The following is a 26,400-nucleotide window of genomic DNA, read 5'->3' on the forward strand; positions in this document are numbered from 1 at the left end:
ACATAGACACGAGACCGGAACCAAGAATGCTACGTAGACAAGGAAACTGACTGGAGTTTACTACAGAGATATGGGAGCAGAACCGAGCTAACTACAGAGAAATGGGAAAAGAGCGGAGCTTACTACAGAGATATGGGAGCAGAACAGAGCTTACTACAGAGATATGGGAGCAGAACCGAGTTTACAACAGAGATAAGGGAGCAGAACCGAGTTTACAACAGAGATAAGGGAGCAGAACCGAGTTTACAACAGAGATAAGGGAGCAGAATCGAGCTTACTACAGAGATATGGGAGCAGAACCAAGCTTACTCCAGAGATATGGAAGCAGAACTGAGCTTACTACAGAGATATGGGAGCAGAACCGAGCTTACTCCAGAGATATGGAAGCAAAACGGAGCTTACTCCAGAGATATGAGTGCAGAACCGAGCTTACTCCAGAGATATTGGAGCAGAACCGAGCTTACTAGAGAGATAAGCCTGCCACAGTCCCACCGCCCGCTCTTGGAAAAACTCATCTTCTACACCACGTCCTCATTAATCTATTAACAGTTCCCAGCAAACACCAGATCACATACATAACCAGCAGCTTTTGTTTTGGCCAAAAGAATTTTTAAGCCACCACCACAACAAGGTAGACTCTTTTGGCCGGGCCATATTCTAGTCTTACTTATTAAACATTTCCTAAAATATCCAATACTCTTTTTAGGTTTATTTCTATTTATTTTTCTTTAAGGGAATGAGTGGCATATATTTTTTAGAATGACCATTAATACCACATACAAGGGACAAAAACTGTCACACCATGACCTGACCATATATTACCACCACATAGCGACCGAATAATACCATATATAAGGAACAAATACCTCCATACCATGACCAGACCACATATTACCATCACATAGTGCCAAATAATACCACATACAGGGAGAAATACCGCCACACCATAACCAGATCACATACAACCACCATATAGTGACCAAAGACTACAATACAGATCATTAATAAAAAATTACACAACACTAATGCCATTATACACAGGAGCTTTGTATATAGTGTACAGGTAATACAGAGCTCATCAGTGACATTATACACAGGAGCTCTGTATACAGTGTCAGTGTCCAGGTAATACAGTGATTACCTGTGACATTATACACAGAAGCTCTGTATATAGTGCACAGTGAACAGGTTATAGTGTATAGTGTCAGTGTACAGGGAGCACACTGACTCACCAGTGACGTCTCCAGCTGATGTCCCTCATCTTTGCTTTTCTTTTTTATGCAGGGCAGACGGCCATCATTTCTTTCAGCTAGGACTCGTCTCTGCGTAAAATAACACAAAGTTACCTTGAGCACGGCTTCCACAGCACATTCCCCATTTTTCCCCTTTCTTCTACACTACACATCTAAATACAGACGTGCACCCACCATTAATATATAATAATCCACCATTCCAAATATAAATTATAATTCAACACTGCGCCCCCACCAACAATAAATAGCAATTTCCCCACCTAATATATACATTAATTAGCCCCGTACTCTTCCACCAATTCATTACCAGTCACTGCATCCTCAATGTCCCCCAATATGTGCCTCCCGCTCCCCCAATTCGTTATATTTATATGCCCCTTCCGCCCCAATTCATTGTCATGTCTTTCTCTCCCACCCTCTATTCATTATCAACTGCTCTACCCCACATTCAATACATCATTTAGTCCCATCACCCTGAAAACTCATTATTTGTTCCCCCCCAGGTCCTCATTTGTTCTCCCCATCCCCCACCTTCAATTCAATTGCTGTCCCCGTCCCTCATTTCATCATTTGCAGTCCCCCTCACTTCATCATTCGCTGTCCCCCTTCCCCCCTCTCTTCATCATTTGCAGACAGTCCCCCATTCTCCCATTTCATGTGCAGTCCCCTTTCGTTCATGTGCAGTCCCCTATCCCCCTCACTCACATCATCATATGCAGCCCCCCTCCGTCATTTGCAGCCCCTTCCAACATTTGCAGGCCCCATTACATTATTTGCAAATTGCAGAACCTCCCTCCATCATTTGCATCCACCCTTTCATCATTTTCAGCACCCCCTCCATCATTTGTAGCCCCCCTTCATCATTGGCAGCACCCCCTCCATCATTTGCACTGCAGCCCCCTACATCATTTGCAGCCCCACTATCATTTCCAGCACCGCCTCCATCATTTGCTGGCCTGTTCCATCATTTCCAGCACACCCCTCCATCACTTCCAGCACCCCCTCCATCATTTCCAGCACCCACTCCATCATTTCCAGCACACCCCTCCATCATTTCCAGCACACCCCTCCATCATTTCCAGCACACCCCTCCATCATTTGCATCCACCCTTTCATCATTTTCAGCACCCCCTCCATCATTTCCAGCACCCCATCCATCATTTCCAGCACACCATCCATCATTTCCAGCACACCCCTCCATCATTTCCAGCACCCACTGCATCATTTCCAGCACCCCATCCATCATTTCCAGCACCCACTCCATCATTTGCATCCACCCTTTCATCATTTCCAGCACCCCCTCCATCATTTCCAGCACCCCATCCATCATTTCCAGCACCCACTCCATCATTTCCAGCACACCCCTCCATCATTTGCATCCACCCTTTCATCATTTCCAGCACCCCCTCCATCATTTCCAGCACCCCATCCATCATTTCCAGCACCCACTCCATCATTTCCAGCACACCCCTCCATCATTTGCATCCACCCTTTCATCATTTTCAGCACCCCCTCCATCATTTCCAGCACCCCATCCATCATTTCCAGCACCCACTCCATCATTTCCAGCACACTCCTCCATCATTTGCATCCACCCTTTCATCATTTTCAGCACCCCCTCCATCATTTGTAGCCCCCCTTCATCATTGGCAGCACCCCCTCCATCATTTGCACTGCAGCCCCCTACATCATTTGCAGCCCCACTATCATTTCCAGCACCGTCTCCATCATTTGCAGCCCACTCCATCATTTCCAGCACACCCCTCCATCATTTCCAGCACCCTCTCCATCATTTGCAGCACCCCCTCCATCATTTGCAGCCCACTCTATCATTTCTAGCACCCCCTCCATCATTTCCAGCATACCCCTCCATCATTTCCAGCATCCCCTCCATCATTTCCAGCACACCCCTCCATCATTTCCAGCACACCCCTCCATCATTTCCAGCACCCCCTCCATCACTTGCAGCCCCCCTCCATCATTTCCAGCACCCCCTCCATCATTTCCAGCACCCCTTCCATCATTTCCAGCACCCCCTCCATCATTTCCAGCACCCTCCATCATTTCCAGCACACCCCTCCATCGTTTCCAGCATCCCCTCCATCATTTCCAGCACACCCCTCCATCATTTCCAGCACACCCCTCCATCATTTCCAGCACCCCCTCCATCACTTGCAGCCCCCCTCCATCATTTCCAGCACCCCCTCCATCATAACATAACACATAAGCGGTGGGAGAAGAGGTATTCAACTCTCCTCTGGTAGTTTCTTTTCTGGTCCGCTCTGTGGACGGCACGGGACTTCTGAGGTTATTCTGATTGATAACCGGATCACAGGTGCCTAACTGGGCTAGCCAGCTGTCAATCAGAATGACCTCGGAAGTTCCAGCCCGTCGCATCAGCAGAGACAACTGAATCCCCGACAGGAGCATCTGTGACCGCTCTGTGCCGGGTGAGAATGGAGCCATACACAACAGGCAGGGAAGTTGCAATTACCTTCTTGTTAGTACTTGGTTATATTTTTTGTTTTTTTGTAAAGTTACAGATACCCTCTTTAAGTGGAGTTTATCTCTAATGAAAACTAAATCTCTCAAGAAAGAGCATACAGTTAATATTTGGAATGTATTCTTGTATATTATGAGGATTAGCATCCTTTTCATGAAGAGCAATTAGCTTTCTGCCTGGTGAAGCAGATATAGAATGGATAGTTGATGGTCCTCCTCATAACCAATATATCCCAGTAGGCAAACAATAGGATCTAATGAAACTTCACATTCAAACACATTGGATATGAGATCTAGGAATGTATTCCAGAAGTTGTTAAGTCTAGGACAACATCACATGGGATCGCAGTTGCTAACTCAAACCAATGAAATAAAGATTTAAATACCACTCAGAATTTAATAGCAAAAGGCCAAGGTGTTTATTCTGGGTTAACAAATAATTTCATTAAATACTTTATAAACCTTCAATTAAAATCAACCAATAAATTACTCATTGAACAAAATGTCCATGGCTGGTGACCACCAACAAATAAGCACTGTAACAAACATATATATTTACAAAAAACAGGGGAGGGATGACGGGATGATGCTCCTCTTCACTATCCTGAGGAACCACTGTACAGCTCGCTAAATACCTGCGCTGAGCCCGCCAAAATCCCCACTTCCAGTGGGAATCATGCTGCCAAGCAAAGATTATTCTTGTGACCTGCAAAGCAATCTTTTATAATTAATAATAAAACTAACGAGCACCTTAACCCCTTTCTGCCATTAGACGTACTATCCCATCCATGTGCCCTGGGGCTTAATTCCCAGGGACGGGATAGTACGTCTAATGCGATCAGCGGTGCCCACGTGGTGAGTGCCGCTGATCGCGGCCGGGTGTCAGCTGATTATCACAGCTGACACCCGGCACAATGTGTCAGGGGCGGTCACGGACCGCCCCCGACACGTTAACCCCTTGTACACCGCGATCAAACACGATCGCGGTGTACTGGGGGTTAAAGGGAAGCATCGGCAGGGAGGGGGCTCCCTCCGTGCTTCCCTGAGCCCTCCACGGCAGCGCAATGTGCAGCGCTGCTGCGGGGGACTCCTTCCATACAGGCCCCCGGATCCAAGATGGCGACGGGGGCCTGTAGGGAGCTGACTTCCTCACTGCCTGCAAAGCGCAGGCATGAGGAAGTCTGCAGAACTGCCTGTAACAGATTGCTGATCTGTCACAGTGATCTGTGATGTGACAGATCAGCGATCTGTCACAGGACAGTGATGTCCCACCTGGGACTATGTAATAAAGTAAAAAAAAGTGTAAAAATAATTTTAAAAAAATCGCTAAATAAATTAGTTAAAAAAAAAAAAAAAATTCCCCAATAAATTCATTTTTTGAAAATAAAAAAAAAGCAATAAAAGTACACATATTTGGTATCGCCGTGTCCGTAACAACCCGCCCTATAAAACTGTCCCATTAGTTAACCCCTTTAGCGAACCCCTTAAAAAATAAAAATAAAAAACTAAGCAAAAAATAATGATTTATTATCATACCACCAAACAAAAAGTGCAGTAATGCGTGATCAAAAAGCATATAAATATCCATGGTACCGCTGAAAACGTCAGCTTGTCCCGCAAAAAATAAGCCCCAACACAGCGTCATCCGCAAAAAAATATAAAAGTTATAGCTCGCAGAATAAAGCAATGCAAAAATAATTATTTTTTATATAAAATAGTTTTCATTGCATAAAACCGACAAAACACTGGAGCTACTGACCGCGCAATTCCCTATGGAACGGGCCAAGGAGGCATTTGTTATTTTCCTACTGTCGGGCAAGGCCTTGGAATAACCTATTAATGGCTATCAAGCAGGTTTTCCTCAGCCCACGGGTCACGCACGACACTTCTCTGCAGTTACTCGCTCTTACTCAGGGATCCCTCTCGGTTAGCCAGTATGCCGTCCGTTTTCGGACACTGGCATCTGAGCTGGAATGGTCCGATAGGGCCCTTATTCCCGTTTTTTGGCATGGGCTAGCGGAGCATTTCAAGGATGCTCTCTCTACCAGAGAGATCCCCACTACCTTGGAGGGGCTAATTTCTGTCTCCTCACGTATTGACCTCCGTTTTTCGGAGCGCGGTATGGAGCGTGCTCACTCCAAGCGGAGAGCTAGTCCGGCTCTCAAATTTTTTGAGCCTCTTGAGCTGACTGAGCCAGAGGTTCTATACCCCGAGCCCATGGAAGTGTCTTGTACCAGTTATGACACAGCTCCGGCTCAGGTGTCCATTTGCGGTTGTCATCATGTGTGTGCTGCTTCTCAGGAGGCTAGCTCCCCGCAATGGTCGAACTCTGAGCTGGTTGACAAGTCCTTTGTTCCTCCTGATCTTAGGGCTCAAGTCCTCGCCTGGGCACACGCGTCCAATGCGCACAACCATCGGGGCTATATGCAAACCACAAAGCTATTGGCCGGCGCGTATTGGTGGCCCCACAGAGCTTGGGACATCAAAAAATGTATTCAGGCCTGCGCCTCATGTGCTCAGGATAGCCTTCCTTGGCGGAGAGTGGTGACGACCGCCGACTCACGGCGGCGCTCTGCTGCATCACCTGCTCCCGCTATCTCACAGGTGTCCCTTCTGAAACCTGGTGACCTTGCCTCCACTGACGCCTTCTATGTGTCCCGATTTACGGTATCACCCACCAGGACACCAAGCTCACCTTTGGGCGAGTTTGAGCCCAATGCCACTGTAGGGCACAGGCTGATGGTCCGGAAGGCTCAGTGAGGGGGGCCCTAGGAGGGGGGGTAATGTTAGGAGTCAGATTTCTGCCTTTCCTTTGCTGAAATCTGGACTCTCGCATTCTGCAGTCTCCTGCTCTTCATCTGCTGTAGAGGAGACTGCAGAGGAGATTGCCCTGCGGCAACTCTCTCCAGAGGCTAAGTCCTCTACTCTTGCGTCTGAGCATGCTCATGGGACGAACTCCCATTGGAGTTCGGGATTCAGGTGTTCAGGTACTGTGTCGGATCCCATTGGCTCCTCTTGGAGACCTGGGGATTTCCGGAAGGTCCCGTTCACTATAAAAAGCGCGCATGGCTGTTCCGCCATGCGCTAGTATAGCCATACTGCTGCTGTATGTTTGTTTGATGGATGCATGGACTGGTGAATGTCTCATTGGAAACCCCTACCCTCTGATACTACGTTTGTGAGAGTGCCTGAGTTATTGCCAGTATCAGCGCCAGCGCGCTATTGCTCCATTGCCTAAGCAGCCTAGCGTCAGCATTGCGCCTGCTAGTTAGCAGTGTCATTACAGCGTCTCTGTCTTTGCCGCGCTGCAGTTGCAGCTCTTTGTGCGTCCGCAGTTGCGACGCTTTACACCTGTGCCTTGTCGGTAGGTCTAGACGGAGTAAGTACCGCCATATATTGCTACTCCTGTGACCAGATACCGCGGGTGAAGCGCTGTAGTTCTGTGACCTAAACAGACTCAGCGTTTTTGTGTTTTGTTTCTGGGACTCTGTGAGTTCATCAGAGTATGAGCAGTGCACATTGGGTGCCGTTAACCCCTGTGCACATTACCGCCAGATTGCTCTGCCGTCACCTAGCAGCAATTATTACATCTTCTGCACGGTGGACCCCGAGTGGCGAAGGTACTTTATTTACATTTTTATTTAGTGCCTTCCGCCACTCCTAACACATGTGACACATCAAACTTATTGAGAATTTCACTAGAAAAACAATGGTGTGCTTAGTTTTAATGTAACTTTATTCTTTCATGAGTTATTTACAAGGTTATGACCACTAATAAAATGTGTTCAAAGTGCTGCCCATTGTGTTGGATTGTCAATGCAACCCTCTTCTCCCACTCTTGACACACTGATCGCAACACTGCAGAAGAAATGATAACACAGGCTTCCAGTATCCGTTGTTTTCAGAAGCTGCAAATCTCGTATCTTCACAGCATAGACAATTGCCTTCAGATGACCCCAAAGATAAAAGTCTAAGGGGGTCAGATCAGGAGACCTTGGTGGCCATTCAACTGGCCCACGATGACCAATCCACTTTCCAGGAAACTGTTCATGTAGGAATGCTCGGACACCCATAATTGATGGTATGGTGTGGTATATGGGGTACGAAGATAGTGGGGCCATTCTTCATCAGTGGAAACCTCAATGCCCCTGGATATCTGAAATTGCTACATGATGATGTGTTGCCCTCTTTATGCACTAAAGATGGCCCGAGTTTTTCCAGCAAGATGGTGCACCACCACATTATGGGTGTCAGGTCTGAGCTTTCCTACAAGGAATCTGACCCCTTTAGAGTAGCATTTCTTCTGCGGTGTTGCGATCAGTGTGTCAAGAGTGGGAGAAGAGGGTTGTATTGACAATCCAACACAGTGGGCAGCACTTTGAACACATTTTATAACTGGTCATAAACTTGTAAATAACTCATGAAATAATAACGCTATGTTAAAACCAAGCACACCATTGTTTTTCTTGTGAAATTCTTAATAAGCTTGATTTGTCACATGACCCTCTTGCCATTGGAAAAAATAAAGTTGGATCCAAAATGGCTGACCACAAAATGGCCAACTTAACAATGGCCACCATAATCACCATCCATCTTGAAAAGTTTCCCCCCTCCCATATACTAATGTGTCACAAACAGGAAGTTGATATCACCAACCATTCCCATTTTATTTAGGTGTATACATATAAATGGCCCACCTTGTATATATTTTGTTATTTTATCACACTTCATAATGCCAGCTTGAAAGACTGTCAGTATAAGAACTTTCGAACATCCAATCTAGCCCCCTATGATGGGTGAACATGTTATTATTCCTTAAAGTAACTTATGCATAAATGGGTAGTACTGCATTCGGAAGTTATGCATAACATTGGAGATAATTTCCCGATCACTGAGGGTCTCACTGCTGGGACCCCTGCCATCCCGACGAAACCAGGAGTGAAGGTCAATCGTGTATTGCTGCTCCATTCATTCTTATGGGAGTGCAGAAGACCGGTAGAGTGCATCGGTTATCTATCTCCGGTAGTCCAAATAAGAATGAATGGAGTGGGGCTCTGCCATGGCTCTTGAGATTGGTTGGGGAGTCGCAGCAGTCGGACCCCCCAACGATCAGGAAGTTATCTCATTTCCTATGAATAGGGGCTAACTTCAAAACTTGAGAATACTCCTTTAAAATTCTTCTGAAATCTGTCCTCCAAGCCACATAATAGACCTCTATTCAGTATTCATTTGATTATTATTATCGGTAGGATTACATAGAGAGGTGTTACCTCTGTTGTAAATTGTTACCAAATTTCATCCACACAGTGCAGAAAAAAGTTCTGCAAACAATGATATACCGTGAGGATTCTAAAGCCGCAGTGGGTCAATTTATGTTGCAGATTAATTGATTAATGGCAGATTTTTCTGAATTGGATACAAAGGAAAAGTCAGAAAATTCAGCAAACACCAGTGTTGTCAAGTATAAAATAGTAAAAAAATAAAACACTATAGACATCTTCCCTGACAGTTAACTCCACAGCTTCACTGTGAGGTGTCTTCTGCCTTCTTATGTTTGATCAGCATCATCATCATAAAGTAAACTCCCTAAGAGAAGAATCTCTGATACCGCCCTCTTGGTTAAAAGTAAAAAATAAAAAGATTTTAACCCCTTCCTGATATTGGACGTACTATTCCGTCCATATACCCTGGGCCTTAATGACCATGGACGGAATAGTACGTACGTCATACGCGATCAGCCGCGCTCACGGCTGACACCCAGCACCAAGTACCAGGAGCCCAAACAGTGGTTTACCCCCATATATGGGGTATCAGCATACTCAGGACAAATTGCACAACAACTTTTGAGGTCCAATCTCTGCTCTTACCCTTGGTAAAATAAAACAAATTGGATCTGAAGTAAATTTTTTGTGACAAAAAGTTAAATGTTCTTTTTTTTTTTTTTAAACATTCCAAAAATTCCTGTGAAGGGTTAATAAACTTCTTGAATGTGGTTTTGAGCACCTGGAGGGGTGCATTTTTTAGAACAGTGTCACTCTTGGGTATTTTCTATCATATAGACCCCTCAAAGTGACTTCAAATGGTGTTGTAAAAATGAGAAATCGCTGGTCAACTTTTAACCCTAATGACTAACGTCCTAACAAAAAAAAACTTTGCTCCAAAATTGTGCTGATGTAAAGTAGACATGTGGGAAATGTTATTTATTAACTATTTTGTGTGACATATTTCTCTGTTTTAAGGGCATGAAAATTAAAAAATGGAAAATTGCAAAATTTTCAAAATGTTCGCCAAATTTCCGTTTTTTCACAAATAAACGCAAGATATATCAAATAAATTTTACCACTATAATGACGTACAATATGTCATGAGAAAACCATGTCAGAATCACCTGAGTCCATGGAAGCGTTCCAGAGTTATTACCTCATGAAGGGACAGTGGTCAGAATTGTAAAAATTATCCTGGTCATTAACATGCAAACCACCCTTGGGGGTAAAGGGGTTAATCAAATGTCCTGCCCCTTTTTAATGAGCTACATAGGTTTTAAAATAAAAAATATTGTGATAAGTCCTCATTGATATAGACCACATTATTTGTGCACATTCATTTTAATAAAAAAAAAAATGATTTAAATGTTAGCAAAATATTGAAGCTATTTCCATGATTCACTGTGTAGGTGTCTTCCTGGACGGAGAAGATTGTAGACATGGCGTCCCTGGATGCTTCCTCCCTCCCCTGGCAGGGACACTGACTCACTCAGCGCTCATCTGCACCTTCTCCTCCTTCCTCTGCTGCCCGGAGTCTGCGCACTGCTCCCAGATCCCAGGGCACTGTGCTTAGGGGATGCTGCCTTTCCATCCAAACTGCCTGCCCAGAGCTGAAATTAGATGGGCTGCCCTGCACTCTATCAGTGTATCATAGAAATGCAGGTTCCTTTTATTTCTTTGGCAGGGCTTTTTATTTTTCTGTAGTGTAGGGACTTGCAAAACAGTGAGGACATGGGTTGCGTACCTGCGTATTTTGGCCCAAATATTAACCAATGCCTCCTAATATTATTATACATATATTTTTGCACATTTTATCTTTACAGGGTGCAGTCAGTCTCATTAATGGTGACCTTGTAAACTGAGGGGCTTCCACCTCTGTGATGCTCTGATAGAATGTCGGGCAGTAGAGTTGAGCGAAACGGGTCAGTCAAATTCATAAGTCGCCGACTTTTGCTAAAGTCGGGTTTCATGAAACGAAACCCGACCATAGCGTGAGGTCGGCCATGAGGTCGGCGACCAGAGCGCCAAAGTCACATTTCAAATGATGCTTCCAGCGCCCTTTTTCAGCCAACGATGGAGGACGCACACTGTGGGCAACGCGATGACATGGGCAGCGGTCACCACCATCTTTGAGAAAGGCATGCAAGTGATTGGCTTGCTTTGTGTGGCATCACAAGGGCTATAAAAGGACGTGCACGCTGACCGTCATCTTACTTCTGACGATCTTAGCATAGGGAGAGGTTGCTGCTGCTGATTCTGAATAAGGGAGAGCGTTAGGCAGGGAAGAAGAAAAAAAACACTGCTTCTGCTGTTAGCGATTTTCACTGTACAACAAAACAGTTTGTGTGCAGTAACAGGGGATTTCCTTTATCCCTGTCCATACGTATTTGTGTGGTTTGGTGTTTGGTCTCCTCACTGGGTGGAGGGTGGTGGGTTCAGCTTAGGGCTGGACAGGAGACAAGGACATGGTGGAGGCCCAGGCAGGCACACCTTCAGTGTAAACCCTGGGTTGAGGGACAGACAGGGTTTCCCCTAGTCTGAGGGACTCCGCAGGGGCCCCGGGGTTTCAGCCTAAAGTTACCTAGGCTGCCCATGACATTATAGTCGGCCCAAAAAAAAAAAAAAAGGGGGAAAAAAAAAAAAGAATTATTTACCATGGATCATATAGTCTCCATAACCAAGCCGCTGGGGGCTCTGTCCATACAGGTCACTGAACTGAGGGGGGCGGTCCAGCAACAAGGTCTGTCAGTTCCTGCTGTGCAAACTGAGGCAGCAGTCAGGGCAGCTGAACCCAAGTTACCTCTTCCTGAACGATTTTCTGGTGATCGCTGTAAGTTCATTGTATTTCGTGAATCCTGCAAATTGTACTTTCGTATGCGTCCACTCTCCTCAGGAAATGAGGCTCAGCGTGTGGGCTTGGTAATCTCCTTACTGAGTGGTGATCCACAAGCATGGGCTTTCTCACTACCTTCTGATTCACATGCATTTGAGTCAGTAGACTTTTTTTTTTCCGCTCTTGGTTTAATCTATGACGATCCAGACAGACTGGCGTTAGCGGAGTCTATAATATGCTCTCTACTCCAGGGTGAGCGACTGGCGGAGGATTACTGTACTGAATTTCATCGCTGGGCTGTGGACACTCAATGGAATGACCCTGCTCTAAGGACTCAATTTTTGCATGGGGTTTCTGGAAGGGTTAAACAAGCTCTGCTAATGTATGAGACTCCCGTCTCTCTGGAGGCTGCTATGGTGCTTGTAGTACGCATTGATCGCCGCTTTCATCAGAGGTCGCAGGAGACATTGCCTGTGGGGGGAGGGGCAGTTTCTGGTGAGGTTGCCTCGGGTGAATCCGTGGAACCTATGCAGATCGCTGGTATATCACATACACATAATAACAAGCATAAATGTCCCTTGCCCAGAAAACAAGGGGTCTGTTTTTTTTGTGGCATTTTATTAATGCTTGCCCCCTGGTACCTAAGAAAGATGTGCTGGCGGAAAACTGCTAGGCTCAGAGGGTCTGGAGGAGTCTAGTCTGAGCCTTTGCATATCCGCCATGGTGGTCTCCCAGTGTATGCTCCCTGCCAAGGTAGTAATCGGGGGCCAAGAGCTGTCAATTACTGTATTTGTAGATAGTGGTTCAGCTGCTAATCTCATTGATGAAAAGTTTGCGCGTACAGCGGGATTTAAGGTTGAGACGCTGCCTAATCCTATCCGGGTAGTTACCATCAATGCCTCCCCTCTCTCACAAGGGGAGATTAAAGAGTTTGTGGCTGATGTAAAACTCCACATTGGGGTCCTACATTCTGAGCGGGTAACATGTATGGTGCTCAGTAATTTACCTGCTCAGGTAGTTCTGGGGTTTCCATGGTTGTCTATGCACAATCCGGTGATTGATTGGAAAACCCAGGACATAATCCAGTGGAGCAGATATTGCCAGGAGAGTTGTCTGGCCATGTGTATCTCCGCGGTGACTCCCAGCATCCCGGAGCCACTGCTGGACTTTGCTGATGTATTTTCTGAAAAAGGTTGTTCAGAGCTGCCACCGCACCGACCCTATGACTGTGCTATTAGGTTAAAACCGGGAGCTAAGCTACCGAAAGCCAGGATGTTTAATATCTCAGGTCCTGAGAGGCAAGCTCTCAAAGAATACATTGCAGAAAGTCTAAGCAAAGGGCACATCAGGCCCTCATCATCTCCATTGGCGGCGGGGTTCTTCTTTGTCAAGAAGAAAGATGGCGGATTACGCCCGTGTCTGGATTTCAGGGAACTCAACCAGATTACGGTTCGTGACCCATACCCGATGCCACTGATACCCGATTTGTTCAACCAGGTGTCTGGTGCCAAATGGTTTTCCAAGCTTGACCTCAGGGGGGCATACAATCTCATAAGAGTCCGTCAAGGGGATGAATGGAAGACAGCATTTAATACCCCTGAGGGTCATTTTGAGAGTTTGGTGATGCCATTTGGGTTGACGAGCGCGCCAGCAGTGTTTCAACATTTCATAAATTATGTCTTTTCTCATCTCTTGGGGAAATTTGTTATTATATACCTTGATGACATTCTTATTTACTCACGCGACCGTGATGCACACATAGAGCATGTTAGGCAGGTATTGCAGTTACTCAGGGAGAACAAGCTCTATGCCAAGCTTGAGAAATGTGTATTTGCCGTCCAAGAATTACCTTTTTTGCGTTATGTAATTTCCGCCGCAGGGTTTAAAATGGACACCGCTAAGGTGCAAGCGGTGCTGCAGTGGGAACGGCCTGATAATCTCAAGGCGCTTCAGCGATTCCTGGGCTTTTCCAACTATTATAGGAAATTTATTAAGAATTTTTCTATGATTGCTAAACCGCTCACTGACAGGACTAAAAAAGGTACCAATTTTTCTGACTGGTCTGAGGCTGCTGTGCGCGCTTGAATTCCTGAAAAACAGCTTTGCTTCAGCTCCCATCCTGGTTCAGCCTGATGTCTCCCTACCATTTACTGTGGAGGTGGATGCATCCGAGGTTGGAGTGGGGGCGGTACTGTCTCAGGGTCCATCCTTGGGCAAAATGCATCCGTGTGCCTACTTCTCCAAGAATTTGTCGCCTGCCGAGCGTAATTACGATATTGGTAACAGGGAATTGTTGGCCATCAAGTTGGCATTTGAGGAGTGGCGACACTTCTTGGAGGGGGCTGTCCATCAGATTACTGTTATAACAGACCATAAAAACCTGCTTTATTTAGAGTCTGCTAAACGCCTGTCCCCCAGACAGGCTCGCTTGGCGTTATTCTTCACCCGGTTCAATTTTTTTGTGACATACCGACCAGGTTCTAAGAATACTAAGGCGGACGCCTTGTCCAGATGTTTCCTGGGTGGAGAGCCACGTGAGGATCCGGTGCCTATCCTTCAAAAGGGTGTTGTGGTCTCGGCTCTCACGACAGTTGAGGCAGAGATTTCTAAGGCTCAGGAGGAGGTACTGCCGGATCTGCCTCCTAATAAATCGTTTGTGCCACTACACCTACGCTTAAAGGTGTTAGGGGAACATCACGATACTGTCCTGGCGGGCCACAGAGGGGTTAAGGGCACTCTGGAACTTGTATCACGTCGTTTTTGGTGGCCCAAAATCCGGCAGGACGTGGCCTCATATGTGTCAGCCTGTACCACGTGCGCACGGGCCAAGACACCACGCTCCCGTCCTGCTGGCACGTTGCATCATCTCTGTGTGCCCAGTAAGCCATGGACTGAGATTTCCATGGATTTCATTACGGATTTGCCCTCCTCGGCTGGGAACACGGTCACTCTGGTAATAGTTGATCGGTTCTCTAAAATGTCGCATTTCGTTGCTTTGCCATCTTTGCCCAATGCGAAGACCCTTGCTCAGGTATTTATTCGCGAGGTGGTCAGACTTCATGGTGTCCCGTCTGACATTGTATCTGATAGAGGTACACAATTTGTGCTAAAATTTTGGAGAGCTTTTTGTTCACGCCTAGGGATTAAATTGTCTCATTCATCGGCTTTAAATCCGCAGTCGAATGGGCAGACTGAGTGTATGAACCAAAACCTGGAACAATACTTACGCTGCTTTGTGTCTGACAATCAGGAAGAGTGGTCGGCGTTTCTTCCTCTGGCTGAATTTGCAATAAACAATCATTGTCAGGAATCGTCTGGGGAATCTCCCTTCTTTTGTGTTTATGGTCAACATCCCCAATTCTGTACCTTGCGCCAAGGGTGCTCGGCGGGCGTCCCGGAGGAGGACCAGTTGGGATCACAATTGTCATCCGTTTGGAGGAGAGTAAAGCAGCGCTTGCTGAATGTAGGTTCTAGGTACAAACGTGTGGCTGACGGTAGACGTGTGCCAGGTCCGGACCTGTGTGTGGGTGAATGGGTGTGGTTGTCTACAAGGAACATCAAACTCAAAATACCATCGCTTAAGTTGGGTCCCAGGTTCATTGGTCCATTTAGGATCTCCGCAATTATCAACCCTGTGGCATTTCGTTTGGAGTTACCTGCCGTATACAAGATACATAATGTGTTTCACAGGGCGTTACTTAAGAAGGCCGTGGGTGCTGTTGATGTTTCTCCCGTGCCACCACCTCCCGTCTTGGTGGATGGCATGTTGGAGTTTGAGGTGTCCAAGGTGGTTGACTCTCGGGTAGTGCGTTGCACTCTACAGTACCTGGTCCACTGGCGTGGCTATGGTCCAGAGGAGAGGACTTAGGTGCCGGCTTCGTACATGCGGACCGACTGGTTACAATGTTTCATTGCCGCCATCCGGACAAGCCGGGTCCTCGACATTGTGAGGTTCCTGGGGTCCCTTGTAGAAGGCGGGGTACTGTCATGTCGGACACTGTTCGCACCAGGGTGTCCGGCAGACAGTGGTAATACCCCATCCTACCACTTTGTTTTCATCGGCGCTGGTTGGTCTTCTGATCCGGCTTGGATTGGGTTAACCAGTTTGTCATTCTGGCTGAGGTCTTAGCCACGCCCTCTGTCTTTAAATTGTCCTGCGTGACTATGGGCGTCGCCGACTATAGCTCTTGCCTTGTGCTAGCGATACCGGTCTGGAGTGGTGGTCTAAGGAGCATACTGTTTCTGGTGTAGTATATTCCGTTGTTGCCATTTTGCCTCCCTGTGTTGTATTATTTGGTTGTCCTTGCACATTATTGTATTCCCCTGTGTGTACGCGGTGTGGTGCATTTCCTTTATCCCTGTCCATACGTATTTGTGGGGTTTGGTGTTTGGTCTCCTCACTGGGTGGAGGGTGGTGGGTTCAGCTTAGGGCTGGACAGGAGACAAGGACAGGGTGGAGGCCCAGGCAGGCACACCATCAGTGTAAACTATGGGTTGAGGGACAGACAGGGTTTCCCCTAGTCTGAGGGACACCGCAGGGGCCCCGGAGTTTCAGCCTAAAGTTACCTAGGCTGCCCATGACAACACCTTGTACCTTGTCATACACCAGCCAATTTCAGCCTGTTAAATTGAGGTGTAATCTATAGTGGGCCTGAGATAATAGTTCAGAATCCTAAAATCTCTAGGGAGATTCAAATTCTCCCCAATACTATATACACCTTGTACCTTGCTTTACAGTACCATGTAGCTGGTGGTATTTTGGGTACATTTTCCCAAAAATAAGGATGTATGGTGGAAGAGGCTGTGGAAGTGGGCGGGGGTTGCCAGCTGGTACTGATGGTGGTGGTGGTGCATCTGCTGGTAGTGGCAAAAGCACAATAGCACCTAAGGCAGGAGGTGTTGTGCCTGCGTCATCGTCTGGCTCCACAAGGCCTCGTATGCACAAGAGAGAAATCATGCCAAGCATGCCAAAACCGCTGCAAAAAGAGCACAAAAAATGCAGCAAGAAAAACCAAGGAAAACATGCTTTATTTCTGCAGCTTCTTTCCTGCCAAGTTTTGTTGCAGAAAAAACGCCTAGTGTGAACTTACCCTAATTGTATACAGTGGGGGAAATAAGCATTTGATACACTGGCGATTTTGCAAGTTTTCCCACTCACAAGGAATGGAGAGGTCTGTAATTTTTATTATAGGTACGCTTCACCTGTGAGAGACAGAATAATAATAAAATAATAATGTTTATTTATATAGCGCCAACATATTCCGCCGTTCCTTACAATTAGGTGGAGACATATACAGACCATAAATTCAATACAAGGTAAGACAGTTAGTGAGTCGAGGTGATAGGCTTGTTCACAGAGATGTGTTTTTACTGCACACTTAAAAACGTGGGGGCTAGGTATCAATCTAATAATAACAACCAGAAAATCACATTGTATGATTTTTAAATAATTAAATTGAATTTTATTGCATGAAATGAGTATTTGATCACCTACCAACCAGCAAGAATTCTGGCTCTCACAGACCTGTTAGTTTTTCTGTAAGAATCCCTAATGCTCTGCACTCATTAACTGTATTAAATGCACCTGTTTGAACTCGTTATCTGTCCACACACCCAATCACACTCTAACCTCTCCACCATGGACAAGACCAAAGAGTTGTCTAAGGACACCAGGGACAAGATTGTAGATCTGCACAAGGCTGGGATGGGCAATAGGATAATAGGCAGCAGCTTGGTGAGAAGGCAACAACTGTTGGCACAATTATTAGAAAATGGAAGAAACGCATGATGACTGTCAATCTTCCTCGGTTTGGGGCTCCATGCAAGCTCTCACCATGTGGGATAAGGATGATTCTGAGAAAGAACATGAATTGGCACAGAACTGCATGGGAGGACCTGGTCAATGACCTGAAGAGAGCTGGGACCATGGTCTCAAACATTACCATCAGTAACACACTACGCTGTCATGGATTAAAATCCAGCAGAAACTCAATGTTGCCCAATGACAGTCCCGAAGCCTGAAAGATCTGGAGAAGATCTGTATGGAGGAATGGGCCAAAATCCCTGCTGCAGTGTGTGCAAACTTGGTCAAGAACTACAGGAAACATCTCACTTCTATAATTGCAAACAAAGGTTTCTGTGCCAAATATTAAGTTCTGTTTGTCTATTTTATCAAATACTTATTTCATGCAATAAAATGTAAATTAATTATGTAAAATTCATACAATGGGATTTTCTGGATTTTATGGTTAGATTCTGTCTCTCACAGTTGATGTGTACCTGCGACAAAAATTACAGCTCTCTTCATTCTTTGTAGGTGGGAAAACTTGCAAAATTGGCAGTGCATTGTTATTATTATTATTTATTTATATAGCACCATTGATTCCTTGGTGCTGTACATAAGAAGGGGTTACATACAAATTACAGATATCACTTACAGTAAACAAACTTACAATGACAGACTGATACAGAGGGGAGAGTGCATCAAATATTTATTTTCCCCACTGTACATTGGTTTTCTTGTTTTATGCTGCATATAATGGGATTAACTTCTACAACCTCTGACCTTGGCAACATCTGATGCACTTGTACGGTGGATGTGTGCACTGCTTGCATTGAGCATGCTCAGGAACTGGGCCCGTTCCATATAGTGAGGGTGTTGGCTATGTTAAAGAGCAAGCACCCAAAAGTAGGTGCTGCGACAATTGCGCGTGTTGCGATTCCCAGTGTCTGGACTGAAGTCGGCTCCGGAGAGATAGGTTGAAGTGCCGTTTTCACTGGGCTCCTTGTCCCGCTGTTACTTTGTGGTCCATTCTGGTGTAGCTGAAGAAGCTAGGGAAAGCTGAAGAAGCTGTATTGCTGGTACTGTGTCAAGTGTCCTAAAGATGTATTGGATGTGCTGTGTCCTGAAGAGAATAAATCTTTCTTGTTTGAAGTTATCCTGGGCTCTGCCTCCAGTCCTTTGAACTCCAGGAAGAATGTGGGACGCACCAGTGAAGAAGCAGCAGACAGCACAGTGAGTACAGAGCGTGCTGATGGGTCTACCCCCGACATTGGTTTTACATAAGAGCAAATCAAGTTATGTCCGGAGCAGGTACAGTATATTATTGCATCATTTACATTATTTTCTAAGGAGACCACCTAATAGGAATGCAACTTACTTGAACTGGTGGCATTCTCATAGGAAATAATGAGATTAGCAATTGGTCAAATTACAAATGTGACCTCCATTAACAAGAGGGCTTCGCTCTTCAAAAATTCTATAAAGAATATGAGGACACTGTACAGTAAGAGGAGTTGTCCAGGTTGTCCAATTCTTTGGGGGTTCAGAATTTCACCTACAGACCCCAATGCCACAACTTATGATCTAGGTGTCTAAAGAAGCCAGAGGAACTTTCCAATTTATGTATCAATTTATTTATTTTCATACAAAAAAAAAATCAATGATGAAATACTGATGGTAGAACCTGAAACATTGAGCACACTGATGAAAATCAAGACCGTTTTTCACATACGTAAGAAATAACTAATTCGAAGTTTTTGACCAACTGCTATTTTTTTCAGCATTTCTCCCATGTTTTTGTGTCATCTTTTTTCTGGTCTTTTACAGATTTTTTTTTAAATCCATTTAACAATGAAGAAATTAATGGATTTTCAAGCAAAAATGCTGGCAAAAAATGCTCAAGAAAATGTTTAGCGTCTTCTGGGCATCTCTTCAGAGCCTTTCCCATTGACTTCTATTATAAAGTACAGCGCAACTTCAGAGCAGAAAGCATCAGAAAAATAGTGTGGTCACTTCTATTAATCAGATATCTTGTTATCTGACCATGCTTGAATGCTAACCGAGTGTCTTCAGCGTGCCGAAAAATGTTTGAGTCCCCGCGGCTGCATGTCTCATGGCTGTTAGACAGGCCCAACACATGCAGGGAATGTGTAACAAACAGGCAATCCCTGCATGTGTTACGCCTGTCTAAGAGCCGTGAAACATGCAGCCGCGGGGACTCAGTTAGCACCCGAGCATGTTCGGATAACACCTTATCCAAGCACGTATGCTCATCACTATTCTTCTGGCTTTCATTCTGTACCATGAAGTTGCCTAAAGAATGAGCACTTCATTTATTTTGAGTGCTTCAGGATTTCTGAAGCATGAAGCTGATAAAAGATGTGGCATAAGACTGAACATGTGCACAGCAGTGTCATTTCAACCCCTTATCAACATCTGCCGTACATGTACAGGTCAAGTGTGTAGCAGGTGTATGGATCGGACTCACAGGGTGAGCTCACCCCATACCCGGCAGGTAATGCCTGTGTGTTACAGCAAGGACCTGCCCTAACACCCGGAGGTAGCACAAAGCGCCACCAGTGTGATTCTTAACCTGTTAAATGCCACTGTCAAATTCTGATAGCAACCTTAACATCATTCAAAGTGACCATCGGTGTGCCTGTGACATGATCGTGGGTCGCCCTAGCATTGCTATGACAGCAGGAGGTCTGTTGAAGACCTTCATTCTTGCCATTACGGAGCTCCCTTGAAACCCAGCCTTTGGCCAGCCTTGAATTAAGACTATGACTTTTACTATATACAGCAATGCTGTGATATTGCTGTATATAGCACAAGCAATCAGACAATTGCAGGTTATAGTCCCCTAAAAGGATTAACAAGTGCAGCGAAAAATAAAAAATAAAAAAGTTTTAAAAAATAAATAATCAAATGTTCAAATCACCAGCTTTTCCTCATTAAAAAATAAAGATAATACAAAAATACACATGTGTTATCGCTGCACTCAGAAACATCCAATCTATCAAAATATAAAAATAATTAATCCAATCGGTAAACACTGTATACTGATAAAAATCAATAACGCCAAAAATACCATATATGCTCGTGTATAAGCCGACCCACGTATAAGCGGACCCCCTAATTTTGCCACAAAAAACTGGGAAAAGTTATTGACTCTTGTATAAGCCTAGGGTGGAAAATGCAGCAGCTACTGGTATATTTCAAAAATAAAAATAGATACGAGTAAAAGTAAAATTAATTGAGACATCAGTAGGTTAAATGTTTTTGAATATCCATATTGAATCAGGAGCCCCATGTAATGCTCCATACAGTTCATGATGAGCGTCATAAGATGCTACATACAAAATACACCCCATATAATGCTGCACAAAGGTTAATAATGGCCCCATAAGATGCTCCATAGAATAATAGGCCTCATATGCTGCTCCATAAAGGTTATGGCCCCATAAGATGTTCCATAGATTATGCCCCCACATGATGCTCCATAGATTATGCACTCATAAGATGCTCCATAGATTATGCCCCCATAAAATGCTCCATAGATTATGCCCCAATAAAATGCTCTATAGATTATGCCCCAATAAGATGATCCATAGATTATGCCCCCAGAAGATGCTCCATAGATTATGCCCCAGTAAGATGTTCCATAGATTATGACCCAATAATATGCTCCATAGATTATGCCCCCATAAGGTGCTCCATAGATTATGCCCCAATATGCTCCATAGAATATGCCCCCATAAAATGCTCCATAGATTATGCCCCATATGCTGCCCCATAGAATATGCCCCATATGCTGCCCCATAGAATATGACCCATATGCTGCCCCATAGAATATGCCCCATATGCTGTGCCATAGACTATGCCCTCATATGCTGCTCCATAGAATATGCCCCCATATGGTGCTCCATAGATTATGCGCCCATTTGCTGCCCCATAGAATATGCCCCCATATGCTGCTCCATAGACTATGCCCTCATATGCTGCTCCATACAACTCGTCCCACAAAAAATAAGCCCTCACATGGCCATATTGATGGAAAAATGAAAAAGTTATGACTCTGGGAAGAAGGGGAGCAAAAAATGAAAACGCAAAACCTGAAAACGCTCTGGTCATTAAGGGGTTAATGACAGAAAAACCCACAATGGTGACAGAAATAACTTGAATCTGACAAAAGTAATAATAAATAAAAAAAAATCTATGAAAATGAACAAATGAAAGTGTTTCAACCATGCTTCCACAGAATTAAAAAAAAATATAAAACTCATGAAATAGGCCTGGGCAGAAATGATGGTACCCTTAACTTAATATTTTGGTGCACAACCTTTTGAGGCAATCACTGCAATCAAACAATTCCTGTAACTGTCGATGAGACTTCTGCACCCCTCGACAGGTATTTTGGCCCACTCCTCAAGAGCAAACTGCTCCAGCTGTCTAGTGTTTGAAGGCTGCCTTTTCCAGATAGGATGTTTCAGGTCTTTTCCAAAGATGCTCAATAGGACTTAGGTCAGGGCTCATAGAAGGCCACTTCAGAATAGTCCAATGTTTTCCTCTTAGCCATTCTTGGGTGCTTTTATCTGTGTGTTTTGGGTCGTTATCCTGTTGCAAGAACCATGACCTGCGACTGAGACCAAGCTTTCTTACCCTGGGCGGCACATTTCTCTCTAGAACCCCTTGATAGTCATGAGAATTCATTGTACCCTGCACAGATTCTAGACATCCTATGCCAGATGCAGCAAAAAAGCCCCAAAACATAACAGAGCCTCCTCTGTGTTTCACAGTAGGGACAGTGTTCTTTTCTTGATATGCTTCATTTTTCCGTCTGTGAACATAGACCTGATGTGCCTTGCCAAAAAGTTCCATTATTGTCTCATCTGTCCATAGGACATTCCCCCCAGAAGCTTTGTGGCTTGTCAACATGTAGTTTGGCAAATTCCAGACTGGCTTTTTTATGATTTGTTTTCAACAGTGGTGTGCTCCTTGGACATCTCCCATGAAGTCCACTTTGGCTCATACAACGACGGATGGTGAGATCTGACACTGATGTTCCTTGAGCTTGAAGTTCACCTTTAATCTGTTTAGAAGTTTTTCTGGGCTCTTTTGTTACCATTCGTGTTATCCATCTCTTTGATTTGTCATCAATTTTCCTCCTGCGGCCACGTCCAGGGAGGTTAGCTACATTCCCATGGAGCTTAAATTTCTGAATAATATGTGCAACTGTAGACACAGGAACATCAAGCTGCTTGGAGATGGTCTTATAACTTTTACCTTTAACTTGTTTGTCTATAATTTTCTTTCTAATCTCCTGAGACAGCTCTTTCCATCGCTTCCTCTGGTCAGTGTTGAGTGTGATACACACCATATCACCAAACAGCACAGTGAGTATCCGTAGCCCTCTATACAGACCCATTCACTGCTTCCAAGACACCTGTGATGCTAATTAGTGATGCACACACAGCCCAATATTGAATGAAAAAAGGCTTTATTAATACAATGCCAGACAGACAAGGATAATTAACCCCTTAGTGACAGAGCCAGTTTGCAGCTTAATGACCAGGCCAATTTTTACAATTCTGACCACTGTTACTTTATGAGGTTATAACTCTGGAACGCTTTAACGGATCCCGCTGATTATGAGAAAGTTTTTTTTATGACATATTGCACTTCATGATAGTGGTAACATTTCTTCGATATGTCTTGTGTTTACTTATGAAAAAAACGGAAATATGGCGAAAATTTTGAAAAGTTTGCAATTTTAAAACTTTAAATTTTTATGCCCTTAAATCAGAGAGATGCATCACACAAATTTCTTAATAAATAACATTTCCCACATGTCTACTTTACATCAGCACAATTTTGGAAACAAAATTATTTTTTGTTAGGAAGTGATAAGGGTTAAAAGTTGACTAGTGATTTCTCATTTTCACAACAAAATTTACAAAACCATTTTTTTTTAGGGACCACATCATATTTAAAGTCATTTTGAGGGGTGTACATGACAGAAAATACCCAAAAGTGACACAATTCTAAAAACTAGACCCCTCAAGGTGCTCAAAACCACATTCAAGAAGTTTATTAATCTTTTACGTGCTTCACAGGAACTAAAGCAATGTGGAAGTAAAAAATTAACATTTAACTTTTTTTGCAAAAAATTTACTTCAGAACCATTTTTTTTATTTTCACAAGTGTTAAAATAGAAAATGAACCACAAAATTTCTTGTGCAATTTCTCCTGAATACGTTGATACCCAAAATGTGGGGGTAAACCACTTTTTCAGCGCACGGCAGAGCTCACAAGGGAGGGAGCGCCCTTTGACTTTTTCAACGCAGAATTGGCTGGAATTGAGATCGGATGCCATATTGCGTTCAGAGAGCCCCTGATGTTCCTAAACAGTGGAAACCCCCAACAAGTGACCCTATTTTGGAAACTAGACCCATTAAGGAACTTTTCTAGATGTGTGGTGAGCACTTTGAACCTTCAAGTGCTTCACAGAAGTTTATAACGTAGAGCTGTGAAAATAAAAAATCATTTTTTTTCCACAAAAATGATATTTTTGCCCCCAAATTTTTATCTTTACAAGGGTAACAGGAGAAATCATACCTCCACAGTTGTTGTGCGATTTGTCCTGAGTACGCTGATACCCCATATGTGGGGGTAAACCACTGTTTGGGCGCACAGCAGATCTCAGAAGGGAAGGAGTACCGTTTGACTTTTTCAATGCAGAATTGGCTGGAATTGAGATTGGACGCCATGTCGCTTTTGGAGAGTCCCTGGTGTGCCTAAACAGTGAAAAATCCCCACAAGTGACACTATTTTGGAAACTAGACCCCTTAAGGAACTTATCTAGTTGTGTGGTGAGCACTTTGAACCCCCAAGTGCTTCACAGAAGTTTATAACGCAGAGCAGTGAAAATAAAATAATCACGTTTTTTTCCTCAAAAATGATAATTTAGCCCGCTATGTTTTCTTTTCTCAAGGGTAACAGGAGAAATTGGACAAAAAAAGTTGTTATGCAAGTTGTCCTGAGTACGATGATATCCCATGTGTGGGGGGAACCACTGTTTGTGCGCATGGGAGAGCCCGCAAGGGAAGGAGCACCATTTTGGAATGCAGACTTTGATGGAATGTTGCGTTTGCAGTGCCACTGATGCACCTAAACTGTATAAACCCCCCCCACAAGTGACCCCATTTTGGAAACTAGACCCCTGAAGGAGCTTATCTAGATATGTGGTGAGCACTTTGATCCCCCAAGTGCATCACAGAAGTTTATAGACGCAGAGCCGTGAAAATTAAAAATCTTTTTTTTTTCCTCAAAAATGATTTTTTAGCCCGTTATTTTTTATTTTCCTAAGGGTAACAGAAGAAATTGGACCACAAAAGTTGTTGTGCAATTTGTCCTAAGTACGCTTATACCCCATATGTGGGGGGGAACCACTGTTTGGGCGCATGGGAGAGCTCGGAAGAGGAGCACCATTTTGGAATGCAGACTTTGATGGAATGGTCTGCGGGCATCATGTTGCGTTTGCAGAGCCACTGATGTGCCTAAGCAGTATTAACCCCCCAAAAGTGACCCTATATTGGAAACTAGACCCCTGAAGGAGCTTATTTAGATATGTGGTGAGCAGTTTGAACCTCCAAGTGCTTCACAGAAGATTATAAACGCATATTTTTTTCCTCAAAAATGATTTTTTAGCCCGCTCATTGGAAAGCAATGTCTGACTTTCATTTGCTCATTTTGATATTTTTTTATTATTACTTTATTTATTACTCGTCAGATTCACGATATTTCTATGACCATTGTATTTTTTTCTGCCATTAAATGAGAGGTGCCAACAATTCTGACCATGCGTGTAATCTAAGTTTCTGTATTGCTGGGATATATGGGTTACTATTATGGATTTAAATGATGGTCATAGGAGCGCAGGAATAAGACCAGGACAAGAGGCTTGAAGTAAACCAACGCGTTTCAACGATAACCCGTCTTCATCAGACGGGTGGTAAACTTCAAACCTCTTGTCCTGGTCTTATTCCTGCGCTCCTATGACCGTCATTTACCTTCGGTTTCGCAATTATCTTCTTTAAAGGCTTACGGCTGGAGTAGCAGTGGACCTGAATTTTCAATTACTCTCTTGGCCATATTCACAGCGCTCCTGCTCAACCGCTATTTTTTATTACCTATACTATTGTGGATTTATCACAGTTCAAATCAGTAGAAACTACTCCGGATTTACATTGTATGGCAATAATGACTTTGTGGCATTTTGTAAAAGATTTCAGAGGTCAAAGTGTTGTAATTAGAGTCCATTTCATCTGTATGGTAATGAATTATTTGTATGGTCTGGTCCCTATAAATAACAGCTGCTGCTCCTGTTGATGATGTCACAGAATGTTGGAGTCTCTGGCTCCACTCCCTTGCATTATGACATCACACACATTATGTCAGGAGCTGCAGAGCCAACATTCCATTTGAGGGTTGCAGTTACTGGAGAGGTAAGTCGGCTCTATGTCACTTCTTGTGCCCTTCCTTCGCTTCTATCATCTATTTCTCATGTATTTTTTATTCATTAAGTAGCCTTTTTTGTATAGAATAAAAGCAGGTCCAAAACAAATAGTGAACTCTCAGATTAGGTGATGTCCAGGTCTTAAAGAATTTTTCCACTAGTAAAGGGAGATATAGGATGTGACGGGATTTATCTCCAAGCACAGACATGACAATGATTTACCCATTATCCATCATATTTTATTGGTT

This window comes from Dendrobates tinctorius, unplaced genomic scaffold, assembly GCF_039654945.1.
Source record: "Dendrobates tinctorius isolate UK_male_01 unplaced genomic scaffold, ASM3965494v1 ptg000007l, whole genome shotgun sequence".
Classification (NCBI taxonomy): Eukaryota; Metazoa; Chordata; class Amphibia; order Anura; family Dendrobatidae; genus Dendrobates; species Dendrobates tinctorius.